We start from the raw sequence: 11,955 nt of genomic DNA, 5'->3' as shown, positions 1-11,955 counted from the left end.
CAATGCAAAGAACTACAAGAAACCAGAAAACAAGGGACATGTAACTCTAAAAAGTAATTACCAAGGGTCAAAATCTAGCAGAAGAAACTAATGTTAGTCATATTTCAGTGGTCAGAATGTTATATTTTTAAAGCACATATACATTAATATTCTACGTAGACACTTTACTGTCTAAATGCAATTCCCTGGAATCATTTAAAAAGTCCATAGGAAGCCAGAGAGTAATCCTTGTGTAATTTTTATAATACTACTCAAAGCATATTTGGGATGCAAGTTCATATGATTAATCGCTTTGAAAGCACACACATGTATTATTTAGGATTTCTTGATAACTGGACATACAGAATACAAAATATATACAATCACCAACACAAGGTGGAATATCATGTAAAAGGTCAGGCACTTCTAGACTAGTTTCCTTAATTTCAAGCTATAAAAACTACCAAAACTAAAAATATCATTAAAAATACACTTCTTCACATTAATATTTTGATTTAAGTAGCATCCAAGTTTTGGACACTTACGTACAGTAAGAACAATCACACCAATAAGTCCTCCACCTGAGAAACAAACAAAACCAGTTTGAAGATAATTGAGCACGTGTGGGTCTCCAGATAGTATATGCATTTAAATATTGATCAGGTTATCCATTAGCTACAGCAAAGAAAAAGTTTATCTCTTTAGTTTAGTGCATATAACTGCTAGTGCATCCAGGTCATTTTGATCACAGAACCCTCTATCTGGTTCCAGGCTTAGGGTCAACTTGGGAAACTCTTAATTAGAACTTTGCTTGTCATTGTTTTGTGCTGTAGTCACCACACCAGGTTATAAAAATTAGAATTCACTAGGTTCGAGAAAAATTATTTTGGAGAACATATTATCCCATTAGAGTTGGTTTAGTTCAGTCTTCAGTCTGTCATTCTTATGATTTTGTTAGAAATTTCATTTATATGGTTCCCCAAAAGTGAGTCTGTGGAATAAGTCATAAATGAAGTTCTATTAATTGATTACACAGACACAGTTTGCATTCTTTACAAATCGTATGTCATTTTACCATTAATACTTCCTCATGTACCCCCACTCCCCAAATGAAGACAATCACAGTCTTACCAAGAACATTCTAAGAATGAAATGAAACACCAGGGCACATGCATAAATTATGATTAGAAACTTCAACATGCAGTTTTTTTTTTCTCTTTCTATCCAGGGAGAAATAAATAATACTACAAAATCTTAAATCTTAGAAACATTGGCCAGTACTACCTCTGTTTCCAAACTGCCATTATTTTCATTACATTTCTATAAGTCAAAGTATACAATGTCATGTTTACCTCTAGTTTTGTCATTCCATAAAATTGTCAAGTGTGTAGCATCTTAGGATGGCCCTGGGTTCACGGGCACAATGACAGTTTGGCCACAGTGTTCAGAGGGAAAACAGACCAAGCCTAAGGTGCATTTCACAAAATGATAAACCTTACTAAACTAGTCTAATCTACAGAAAAGTAATACATATTTCTCTTCACTTACTAATCAAAACTCCTCATCTTTCACTTAACTGTCACAACTATACCTTATCATTTCCTTTAACATGTATTGTGTGAACCTTGTGAGCCTACACAGTGTGTACCAGCTGATATCACAGGGAGAGCAAGTTAGCTTTTATATATTTTAATCTACAAATAAACACAACATTGAGAAAGTTACCTCACCTTATTAGGAATCCTTATTGAAGGCATCTCTTAAAAACTGTATTATCTACATGTGTGTACACATATTACTGCTTACATATGTCATGGTATCTGCACTACAAAAATGACTACAAATGTCAATTTTCACTCATTTCTGACAGGTTGTTACTTCTCTAACTACAGATAATTGAAATATGATATTTCTGTATAGAACTCTAAGATCTCATAATGTGGGGTTATTTATAAACAAAATAATACCTAAACTGTTCTTGTCATTTCTTGATTCATTAGTGAGAGGGGAATATCCTAGAAAAAAGAAAAAAATGAAAATAATTCACAAAAAGAAGTAAATATAAAACTTATAGACCTTTAAAGGTTTTGATTTGTTCACTTTGTACAAAATCTTTTAGAATTTCTTTTTTCTTTTCTTTTTTTAAGATTTTATTTATTTATTTTTAGAGGGAGAAGGGAGGGAGAAAGAGAGAGAGAGAAACATCGATGTGGGGTATGGGGGCCGTGGCCTGCAACCCAGGCATGTGTCTTGACTGGGAATCGACTCTGCGATGCTCTGGTTTGCAGCCAGCGCTCAGTCCACTGAGCTATGCCAGCCAGGGCAGAATTTCTTTTTTCTTATATAAATTATATTAATGTTTCTCACTTAAAGTGCTATTACAGATTTATATTCAATGTCATCAGCATTCTTCCTCCACCCTAGTAACATTTCTTGTGTCAATATTCTGCGGTACAGCATGCAAATTTATCATTAGTGTATTGTCAGTATTAGCCTATGGATTCAATGTGATTCTACTTAAAAAATACAGGAGGGCTTAATACATGATTTAGAGGGCATTAGGCAATACAGAGAAATTTCAACATAACCAGGCCCATTTATGAAAACCCCCAGCTAACATCATACTCAATGCTGAAACTGAATGTTTTTCCCTTAAGATCAGGAATAAGGCAGGATAACTGTGTGTCATTTTTACTCAACATAATGTTGAAAGTCATAACCCGAGCAGTTAGGCAAGAAAAAAAAAAGCAAATTGGGAAGAAAGAAATAAAATGACCTCTGTTTTAGGTGATATGATTTTTTTAAGTAGAAACATGTAAAAGTTACACACATACACATGCACACACACTCACCTGTTGGAACTAACAAGTTTGTAGCCTGCAAAGTTGCAGGTTACTCAATCAACAATTCAGTTGCATTTCTATACACTAACAAGGAACAAACCAAGAAGGAAATTGAGCAAACTCCTCCTCTACAATAGCATCAGAAAAGAGTAAAATACTTAGGAAGAAAGTTAACCAAGGAGGTGGAAGACTCCTACCATGGAAACTACAAAATGTTGCTAAAAGAAATAGAAGACAATATAAATAAATGAAAAGATATCCTGTGTTCATGCACTGGAAGACCTGAGATCATTAACATGTTAATACTACACAAAGCAACCTACAGATCATATGCAACCCCTATCACCATCTGGAATATGCATTTTATATAAATAGAAAAATCCAACATATAATTCATATGGAATCTTAAAGGATTTGGGATAGCCAAGGCAATCTTGAAATGGAAGAGCAAAGTTGGGAGAGCTCACATTTTCTCTTTTTAAAACTTACTCAGAAGCTACAATAATGAAAACACAGTGGTATGGGCATAAATACAGACGGATCAATGGAATAGAATACAGAGCTCAGAAATAAACCTTCACATACATGGTCAAATGATTGTCTGCAAGGGTACTAAGAGCATTTAATTGGGAAAGGGCAATCTTTTCAACAAGGTTCTTGAAATATCGACACACAGAAGAATGGAGTTTGATTCCTATATACAAAAATGAATTCAAAATGGATCAAAGAACTAAATATAAGAGCTAAAACTATGAAACTCTTAGAAAAAAAAACATAGAGGACAAACCTCATGATTTTTGGTCTGGTAATGACTTCTTGGATGTGACACCATCAGCACAGGTGACAAAGATAAAAATAGATAAACTGGACTTCATCAAAACTAAAAATGTTTACTAATGGTCACAATCTATAGATTGAAAAGGCAATTCATAGAATGGAAGGAAACATCTGCAAATAAAGCATCTGATAAGGGGTTACCATCCAAAATATATAATGAACTCCTAAAAGTAGCAAAAAAAAAACCAAAATCAAAAGTGTACAAAAGACTAGAATAGCCATTTTTTTCCACAGGAGATATACAAAACACCAATAAACACATGAAAATATAATCTCTAATCATTAGAAAGTGCAAGTAAAACCAACAATGAGATACTACTTCTTAGACATTATGAAGGATGGTTAGTATCAAAAAACAGAAAATAACAAGCATTGGAAAAGAGGTGGGGAGACTGGAACCTTTGTGCCTCACTGGTGGGAATGTAAAATTGGTGCAGCTGCTGTGGAAGACACTGTGGATATTGCTCAAAAAGTAAACACACAACTAGCACATAACCCAGCATTTCTATTCCTGGGCATACACCCCCCACAAAGTTGAAAACAGGCCTTGAACAGAACAGGTACTCAAATGCCAATACTCAGACAAGCATATTCGAAATAGCCAAAAGTTGGAAACAACCCAAGTGCCTATAGTCAAGTGAATGGATAAAAAATGTGGTATATACTAACAGTGGAATATTATTTAATCATAAAAGGAATAAAGTTCTGATACATGGTGCAAGGTAGATGAACCTTGAAGATGTTATGCTAAGTGAAATAAGCCAAAATAGTTAAATTCATAGATAATTGAAGAACAATTGCCAGGATTGGGGGAAGGGGAAAATGGAGAATTATTTTTTAATGGGTAATATTTTAATTTGAGATGAAAAGGTTTTGGAGCTATAGAAGTGATGGTTGCACAACAAGGTGAATGTAGTTAATGCCACTGATATGTAAACTTAAAATGGTTAAAATGGTAGAAATAAAATAAAATAAAAGTTGATCTGCAAAAATTAGTATAAGAGTGGCTTGACCATTTCTGAAAAGAAAGTGTTCTGCCAGATATTAAGGCATGTCATGGTACTACAGTAAAAAATAAAAGATGTGGTGTTGGCCCAGGCATGGGCAGAGTTCAAATAAACAGAGAAAGAACTGGAACACCTATGAATTTAATGTATGATAAAAACTGGCACTTCCAACAGTTGGAGAGAAGATAATGAATGTATATTCCAATTTCAGATGTAACAATTTGAATGCAGAGAATGCAATCAGAACACATGGCTGAAAATTTTCTGTAATTTCAGCATGGGGTAGACCTAAAACTTTTATAATAAGACACAACTCATATAATCATTACATACACAAAAATTGAACCAACCAACTACCTGTTAATGTGAAACCTATGCACATATAAATGACCACTGATGTTAAAATAGTTAAATAAATGTGGTATATACTAAAGTCCACATTAAAAGGATGGGAGTAAATCTAAATACAATCTCAGTCTAAGGTGTAAATGGAAAATGTGAAAATTTTAGAAAAATATGAAGAGCATAATTCCATTTCTGGTTAACAAAAAGAACACTAAGATATGTGTATCTACACATTTAAGAATGTGAATGTACACAAACAGATAGAAAGACACCTAAACTATGATGGAGGAGTAAGTTGACACACTGTGCCTCCTTGCACAACCAAAATAGAACAACAATAATTTAAGAACAAAAAACAACCAGAAATGACAGAAAATTGAACTGCATGGAAGTCCGGCTACCAAGGAGTTAAAGAAGACATTAACCCAAACTGGTAGGAGGGGCAGAGACTCACCAAGGCAGTGGCTGGAGGACCAGGGCAGGCAAGATGGCAGCTGGTGGACCCAGTGAGGCTGCAGATTGCAGGCCGGGCAGTCCCACACTCATGCGCAGCTAAACCTGAAGAAACACCTGGGGAGCGAGACTGACTGCACAACCCAGGGTTCCAGTGTGGGGAAATAAAGCCTCAAACCACTGATTGAAAACACCTGTGGGGGTTGGGGCAGCAGTGGGAGTAACTCCCAGCCTCACAGGAGAATTTGTTGGAGACACCCACAGGGTCCTAGAACATACAGAAGCCCACCCACCTGGGAATCAGCACCAGAAGTTCCCAATTTGCTTGTGAAGTGACTGAAATCTGGCAGAGAGTGGAACAAGAGCCATTGTTCCTTCTCAGACCACTTCATCACATACAGCGTCACAACACAGCGACATGGGTTACCCCACCCAGGTGAACACCTACGGCTCCACCCCTCACTACATAACAGGTGCGTCAACACACACACACACACAATGGTCCAAATGAAAGAACAGATCAAAGCTTCAGAAAAAATACAACTAAGTGATGAAGAGATAGCCAACCTATCAGATGCACAGTTCAAAACACTGGTAATCAGGATGCTCACAGTATTGGTTGAATTTGGTCACAAATTAGATGAAAAAATGAAGGCTATGCTAAGTGAAATAAAGGAAAATGTACAGGGAACCAATAGTGAAGGGAAGGAAACTGGAGCTCAAATCAACAGAATGGACCAAAAGGAAGAAAGAAACATCGAATCAGAAAAGAATGAAAAAACAAGAATTCAAAAAAATGAGGAGAGACTTAGGAACCTCCAGGACATCTTTAAATGTTCCAATATCTGAATTATGGGGGTACCAGAAGGAGAGGAGGAAGAGCAACAAGTGGAAATCTTATTTGAACAAATAATAAAAGAGAACTTCCCCAATCTGGCAAAGGAAACAGACTTCCAGGAAGTCCAGGAAGCTCAGACAGTCCCAAAGAAGTTGGACCCAAGGAGGAACACCCCAAGGCACATCATAATTACATTACCCAAGATTAAAGAGAAGAAGAGAATCCTAGAAGCAGCAAAAGATAAAAAGACAGTTACCTACAAAGGAATTCCCATCAGACTGTCAGCTGATTTCTCAGAAGAGACCTTACAGGCAAGAAGGGGCTGGAAAGAAGTATTCCAAGTCATGAAAGACAAGGACCTACATCCAAGATTGCTCTATCCAGCAAAGCTTTCATTTAGAATGGAAGAGCAGATAATGTGCTTCTCAGATAAGGTCAAGTTAAAGGAGTTCATCATTGTCGAGCCCTTATTATATGAAATGTTAAAGGGACTTATCTAAGGAAAGGAAGATAAAAAATATGAACAGTAAAATGACAGCAAACTCACAATTATTAACAACCACACCTAAAACATAAACAAAAGCTAACTAAGCAAACCACTAAAACAAGAACAGAAACACAGAAATGGAGATCACATGGAGGGTTACCAGTGGGAAGGGGGAGTTGGAGAGAGAGGGAAAAGGTATAGAGAATAAGATGGTAGGTAGAAAATAGAAAGGGGGAGGGTAACAATAGTATAGGAAATGTAGAAGCTGAAAAACTTATATGTATGACCCATAGACATGAACCAAAGGGGGGAAATGTGGGTTGGAGGGGGGTGTGTAGGGTAGAGGGGAGTGAAGGGGGAAAATGGGACAAGTGTAATAGCATAATCAATAAAAAATGAGTTTAGTATTCAGAATATATAAAGAGCTTTTTACAACTCAATAAAAAGACAACTCAATATAAAAAATGGGCAAAGAACTTGAATAGACATTTTTCCAAAGAAGATATGCAAATAGACAATAAGCACATGGAAAGATGTCAACATCCTTAGTCATTAGAGAAATAAGTTGCCACTTCACAACCAGTAAGATGATCATAATTTTTTTAAAGGGAAATAACACATGTTGATGAGGACATGGGGAACTTGGAACCCTCATACATTGTTAGTGGAATGTAAAATGGTTCCGCCACTGTGGAATACAACTTGGGAGTTCCTCATAAGGTTAAATGTAGAATTATAATATGACCCCACAATTCTAGCCCTTGGTAAATACCCAGAATAACTGAACACAAGGACTCAGACAAGTAAATATATGGGTATGTTCACAGCATCAGGACTTACACTAACCAAGAGGTGGAAACAGCCCAAATGTTCGCCAGCAGATGTATGGATAAACAGATTGTGGAATAAACTTACAATGGACTGTTATTCAGCCAAAGGCGCTGGCACTAAGTGATTGACAGTTATCTCACTGGGACCTCAACAAGCCTAGGTCAGCATCTCTACTTTGGAGAGGAGAGGCTGAGGCAAGGGACGAAAGTGCTTGGTTACAGTCCCATAACCACAAAGTGCAAGAAACCAGACTTGCCCCCAGGACATGCATCTCTGCACCTGAGTTAACCTCTGTTTATGCTGAAGAAGCAAACGAGGAACAAGGAAGATGGTGACAAGGTAGAAGAGAGTGGATTCTACTCCCCCCTACACATGGGAGAAAAGCCTAGCCTATCTATGGAGGAACAGAGGAAACAGCCAACAGTACCCCAGCGTATATGAAAATAGGAGACCAAAAATTGTAGTGGACATTGAAAAACCAGATGGTAAGGAGAGTGCTTCAGGATAATAAGGTCCCAAGGACTGGTGCAGGCACCAGGGTGGCTGCAGCTGCAGCCCCAGGCCTGGGGACTGCTGGGTCTGCCACAGGATTCTTGGTAGAGAGCTGGGTCAACAGCACCCTCCCCGGCCAAACAAGGTTTGAGCAGCACCAGGAGAGACCTGGTTGCTTGAAGTCGCAGAGAGGGGAATAAGGACTAAGTGGCAAACACACAGGGGCTATGAGCACCCACCGGGGTCTGTGGATGCCAGCTGGGGAGGGAATAGTCCTGGGTCTGACTGGAGAATTGGGCTGTGCGAGAGGCCAGGCTGCTGTGCAGAGTGGCAGGCATGTGTAGGAGGAATTTCTCAAAAAGAAAAAGTGAAAAAAGAGACACTGTTTGGGGAATTGGCCTACAGCAGTGGCTCCAGCCACCTCCTCAACCAGCCGGGCAGTACTCCGGAGGTGAAGGCCTGGCTGAGTGCATGCGCATGACACAACCTCTTCGGAAGGCCTGGAGGTACCAGGCTAGCCTTGGGGAGAGTGCCTTGGAGGCTGACTAAGTGCAGATCAAGAAGGGAGAAAATAGAAACCAATCACCCTTCTGCCTATGGCAGCCAACAAGAGCAGCAAAACCGCTTTGGCCAGTTTGAAACCAGCAAGAGGACCCCCCTTTTTTAAAGTAATTCTTGATTTTTTTAATCTTGATTTTTTTTATCTCTCAATTCCTTTTTCATCTATTTCCTTCTGGTAAAGAGGAAATAGATGAAATTTTATTCGATGAAAATTTTATAGAGGAAATAGATGAGGAAATTTTATCTCTTCTTCCTTCCTTCTTCTTCTTCTTCTTCTTCTTTTTTTTAAATACCCACAAGTGAGACCAAAACACCTGGAACTATGAAAAGACCAGAGTGGGACCCAAAGATGGGGCATCCCAACAGCTGACACAGTGAGACAAATTTCACTTGCTATTACAGAGAACCTGTAAGTTTTTGCATATTTGTATTATTATTTTTCATTGTTCTTACAACTTTTATTTTAATAGTATTTTTGTATTCCCCTTCTTTCTGTTTAGCCTTCATTGCTTGGCTGGTTAAATTGTTTATCATTTGACAGATCTCTCCTGTTCTCTCTTTCATAGTGTATTGCTAATTTACTGTCCTTCACTTCACTTGTGTTCCATTAGCACACTACTCAAGGTTCTATACTCCCTATTCTTGTTATCCAGATCACATAGATTCTGTCATATGATTGTTGCTCTAATGTTATTGTAAATAGTAGCTGCTCCATACAATTGTAAATACTATACAACACCCGTCCCAGAACTTAGCCCACTTCACAATTTCCTGAACTTTATTACTGTAGTGGCTAACTCTATTCTCTCACACACTACACCTATTTACTATCCTTTACTCTCACCTTACCTCAGAATTTGACCTCCCACAACCTCACTGCTTTATAGATCCAACTCAAAATCCTTCCCTCCCCAACAAGAGTCTTATCTTCTTTCCATCCTTTCTAAAAAGTGGCTAGTTGGGTGGAATATCACAGTTAACACTATACATAGCCAAAGAATCTCCTATCTCTTCTCTACTGGCTGCTACTGTAAATATCATAGAATACTCTCTTGCTGTCTTAAACTATTTTGTCTTCCTCCTCCAACTGCTCATAAAAAAGAGTAGGTGGAAGCTGTGAACACCAGAATACCCACTGGAAGATGAAACCCAACAACAGAGGAACCACCAACAGAGAACAACAGAAGATGAAGGAGGGTGTGGAAGCCACACTAACCTCAATCCAGGATCTATTTGGAAATACAACTAAATAGTAGAGAAATTACCCAGAACAAACAACTAAACAAGAACAAGATAGAATCCACAAAACCTTGTACGCATGGAAAAATCAGATTCAACACAATCTGCCCACACCAACACAACAAAATACAAGAGGTGGTAGACAAAGTGACCTTCAGTTAACCAGGTGGAGGGAAGGACCCACCAAAGAAAGACCCAACAACAATCAAAACACAAAGACAAACACAGTGCCAACTTAAATGACAGCCCAAGACCAGTGAGCTTGGGAGATCAAGAAAACTGCACCACTGAAACTCACTGCTATTCTACTAAAGAAGTTCACACCACAAACCCAGGGAGCCAGAACAGATCAATTTAAGAAGCTGAAGCTATCATGAAGAGTCTCATAAACAATAGGAAGACAAAGAAACAATCCCCAAATGAAAGGAAAGGAGGAAGCCGCAGAAAGAATGCTAAATGAAATAGAGGTAACTCAACTATCAGATATTGAGTTCAAAGCAATGGTTATCAGGAAACTCAATGAGCTCACAGTGAATTACCAGAAACTACAGGGAAACTACAATGAACTCACTGAAAACTATATCAACATGAAAAACGAAATAGAAACTATCAACAATGGCCAAGAGGAAATGAAGAATACAATTTATGAACTGAAGAACACAGTAGAAGGAATCAACATTAGGGTCAATGAAGTGGAAGATTGGATCAGTGAGCAGGAGGACAGAGTAGACAACACACAGAAAGAGAAATAAAAGGAAAAGAGGCTCAGAAAGAATGAAGGATTAAGAGAAATGCAGGACAATATGAAATGTAATAATATCCATATAATAGGGATACCAGAAGGAGAAGAAGAAGAAGAGCAAGGGATAGAAAATCTATTTGAAAAAGGAGTGATGGGAAACTTCCCTAATTTGATGAGGGAAAAAGTCACACAAACCCAGGAAATGCAGAGTCCCAATCAAGAGGAACCCAAAGAGGCCCACTTCAAGACACATCATAATTAAAATGGCAAAATTCCAAGACAAAGAGAATCTTAAAGGCAGCATGGGAGAAAAAAGAAGTAACATACAAGGGAGCCCTGATAAGGTTAGCAGCTGACTTCTCAATGGAAATGCTACAAGCCAGAAGAGAATGGCAAGAAATATTCTAAGTAATGAGAACCAGAGGCCTCCAACCAAGGCTACTTTACCCAGCAAGGCTCTCAATCAAGATAGAAGGCCAAATAAGGAGATTCCCAGACAAAAGAAGTCTAAAAGAATACACCTCGGCCAAACCAGCTTTGCAAGAGATGCTAAAAGGCCTGCTTTAAGGAAAGGAAGGAAAAGAGAGAGAGAGAGAGAGAGAGAGAGGGAGGAACACAGGTACAAAAATGGCAATGAATAAGTACCTATCAATAATAACCTTAAATGTAAATGGATTAAATGCTCCAATCAAAAGACATAGAATAGCTGAATGGATAAAAAAGCATGACCCACACATACGCTGCCCACAAGAGATCCACCTCAGGACAAAAGACCTACACACACTGAAAGTGAAGGGCTAGGGACAAATTTTCCAAGCAAATGGGCAGGAAGAAAAAGCCTGGGTAGCAATACTCATATCAGACAAAACAGACTTCAAAAAGAGGGCCATAAAGAGAGACCCTGAAGGTCACTTCATAATATTCAAGGGAAGAATCCACCAAGAAGACATAAACATTGTAAATATATATGTATCCAACATAGGAGTACCCAAATACATAAAGAAAATCTTAGAGGACTTCAAGAAAGATATTGACAGCAACACAATTATAGTAGGGGATTTTAACACCCCACTGTCAAAAATGGACAGATCTTCCAAACAAAATATTAACAAAGATGTTGTGGCATTGAACAATGCCCTAGATCAAATGGACCTAACTGGTATATATATAGAGCCCTTCAACCTAAAGAAGCTAAATACACATTCTTTTCAAATGCACATGGAATATTTTCAAACATAGACCACATGATAGGACACAAAGCAAGCCTCAACAAATTCAAGAAAACTTGAAATCATATCAAA

This window comes from Phyllostomus discolor, chromosome 14, assembly GCF_004126475.2.
Source record: "Phyllostomus discolor isolate MPI-MPIP mPhyDis1 chromosome 14, mPhyDis1.pri.v3, whole genome shotgun sequence".
Taxonomy (NCBI): Eukaryota; Metazoa; Chordata; class Mammalia; order Chiroptera; family Phyllostomidae; genus Phyllostomus; species Phyllostomus discolor.
The sequence above is the reverse complement of the archived record's forward strand: the minus strand, read 5'-3'. Positions refer to the sequence as shown.